This window comes from Triticum dicoccoides, chromosome 6A, assembly GCF_002162155.2.
Source record: "Triticum dicoccoides isolate Atlit2015 ecotype Zavitan chromosome 6A, WEW_v2.0, whole genome shotgun sequence".
Taxonomy (NCBI): Eukaryota; Viridiplantae; Streptophyta; class Magnoliopsida; order Poales; family Poaceae; genus Triticum; species Triticum dicoccoides.
The window spans coordinates 125173053-125175708 of NC_041390.1; the positions used below are offsets into that span (position 1 = coordinate 125173053).

At 51.7% G+C, this 2656-nt stretch overlaps 1 pseudogene; it reads left to right on the plus strand.

Moving 5' to 3' along the window:
- The window catches only part of LOC119315749, a 1496-nt pseudogene extending 561 nt beyond the window's left edge, over positions 1 to 935 (plus strand).
- Positions 936 to 2656: the final 1721 nt, after the last annotated feature.

Sequence of the window (2656 nt, forward strand, 5' to 3'; positions counted from 1 at the left end):
GGCGGGCGTAGCCCTCGCCGGTGGACGGCGGCGGCGGGGCCCTTGTCCGTGGGCTCGCGCGCTGCTGTTTGTGCGCTGGAGCGGCGGGAGCGCGCTGTGGCGAGGCAGGCGGTCGTCTGCGCTCAGGGGAGGCTGTGATGGTGTGGAACGCATGCGCGGTGGCGCTGCTGTGGCAGCGGCCGGCCACTGCTGCGAGCTGCAGAGATGAGGGCGCCCAGATCTGGGCTGCGCGTTTCTGCCCCAACCCACCCGTCCCCCTCCTTCCACCCCTCCCGACCGCCGTCGGTGGTAGCCGCTGGGCGGGTGAGCACGCGCGCGGCAGTCCTTGACGGCTGCTGCTCTGTTGTGCCCCGGCGGTTCCTGGCGGTGGAGGCTGCGGGCCGGCGCGGCGGCGGCGCGGTGCAGGTGGCTGGTGTCGCCTGCTCGTCGCGCTCCCGGCGGTGGCCGGCCTGCTGGCGCTGCGCCGGTCGATGCTCCTCCTGCGACTACAACGTTCCTAGGCATCCCTCCATGTGTGCTGGTCTTCTCCGGCGTTCTTCTCCAAGTCCGGTCTGCCATTGCATCTGAGGTCCCTGTTCATGGGTCGGGGCGAAATCCCCGCGCGGCGACGGCCTGCGCTGTCAACGGCGACGCCCGAGGGTGCCGTCACCTCCTTGGAGGCGTTGGCATGACCCTGACCAGATCTCCTCCTCGAGCACCGGGAGAAATCCCAGGTTCGGCCTCCCGGACCGGGCAGCGGCGGCGTCTCAGCGCCGTTCCCTTCTTGTAGGCGCTGCTTTGGCTGCAAGTGGAGTTTGATGCGGCAGATGGAGGCTGGTGATGCATCGCTCTGGCGTAGACTGCTACACAGGGAGCGGATCGCAATGTATGCCAGCGCCCGCGCTTCTCCAACGGTTGCTACACCAGTTCCTGTTGAGCCCTGCCCTTCACCCGCCGACTCTCTAGGCACATGGGTGAGAGGTACGTTGGCCTGGGCAGTCCTGGAGCTGCAATCGTCCCTGGAGCTGTCTGGCAATGGCAGTGACGCTGCCCTGCTGGATGAGGCCTAATGTCGTTGCGTGTCTATAGTTGAGGGCACCTCCTCACCTAGTTGTAGTCGCTTGGTGAGGACGGTCGTGTATTTGTGTGTGTGTGTGTGTGTGTGTGTGTGTCCCTCCTTTCTGGAGGTTGTACCCCTGATGTCTTCCTGTTCAATGAAATGAAACGCAAAGTCTCTTGCGTTTTCTCGAAAAAACTCAATGCATCTATTTACTACATAAGCAGTACTACCTCCATAACTTAATATGAGACGCTTTTGCAGTTCACATAACTTAATATTAGACGTTTTTGCAGTTCACTTTGAACTGCAAAAGCGTCTCATATTAAGTTATAGAGGTAGTACAACTATTTAGTCGTGTTTAGTTGACGTCTTTTAAGTTCCAATGTACATAATAGATGTGATGCGACTAATTATCATGTCTTTATTTTGTGATACCACTGTTCATCTGTGGTTATTTTCTGCAGCAACTCTAGCAGAGTTGCCATATTGGTAGACTTCACATGCACAAGATAGGAAGTGCTGCCCACCACACCTCATTAGCTACCTGGTAGTGAACAATATACATGCCCAGGTTGAAATGCAAAGCAAATAAAGAAGTTGAATTGACTATAGACTGTATACAGTTAGTAGTGATGGTCATCACAATGCACAAGGTTTCATATACATGTTAATGGTATATTTGGTAGAAAATGTAGCGGGAAACTACCAAGAGCATCAAAATTGCGGTGGTGCACCCTCCCCCCTGCCCTAGCCATACTTTCATCAACATAAAAGAAGGTGTTGATATGAATTTGGTTAAATATATAGCTTTGTTGCACACAAAAAAATCAAACATATAAATACTAAATAACCGAGCAGCCATCAAACAAAAGCAACAAAACATCCCTAATATAATACGGCTATGTATGAGTCTTCATGCTATACATAGAGCACTTGTTTATTTAGAGGTAATATTCATCTAGGCAGCTCACACCCTTGTCATCAATAACGTCCTCTGATGAAAAATACCTTGGTAACCCTTCATCATCAGAAAAGTCGAATTCAGCGTCATGGGGATAAATGTCCATGGTTAGCACATCTTTCCCCCCTCCTTTTTTGCGGAAAAACTTCTGATCTATTGATCAACGGTCAAGATAGTACAAATAACACTAGAAATAAAAATTACATCTGGGTCCGTAGGCCACCCAGCGACGACTACAAGCACTGTAGTGAGCCGAAGGCCCACCGCCGTCATCGCGCCTCCCTCATCGGAGCTAGGTAAACCTTACTATAGTAGACAATCAGGAAATCGTTGTGATAAGGCTTTATAGGACCAACGCACCATAACAACAACCGCCACCGCTGAAAAGAAGCATAAATCGGAAGGATTCAAACTGTAGAAATAGGACCATAGATGAACGAAGACAAACTGTTCGTGCAATGATTTGCCTCCTTATGAGATTGTTGTCGGAAATAGTGTGAGACTAATGTGTTTGCTAGTGCACAAAGAGTGACAAGTCTGTGAAGTCATGTGGAGTTTGGTACAAACTCCGGAGATAATCTCGTGCATAGCAGCAAAGACTATCACCGAAGATTATGCCTATCGAGAGTGACCTCTCAATTGTTGACGTGAAGCAA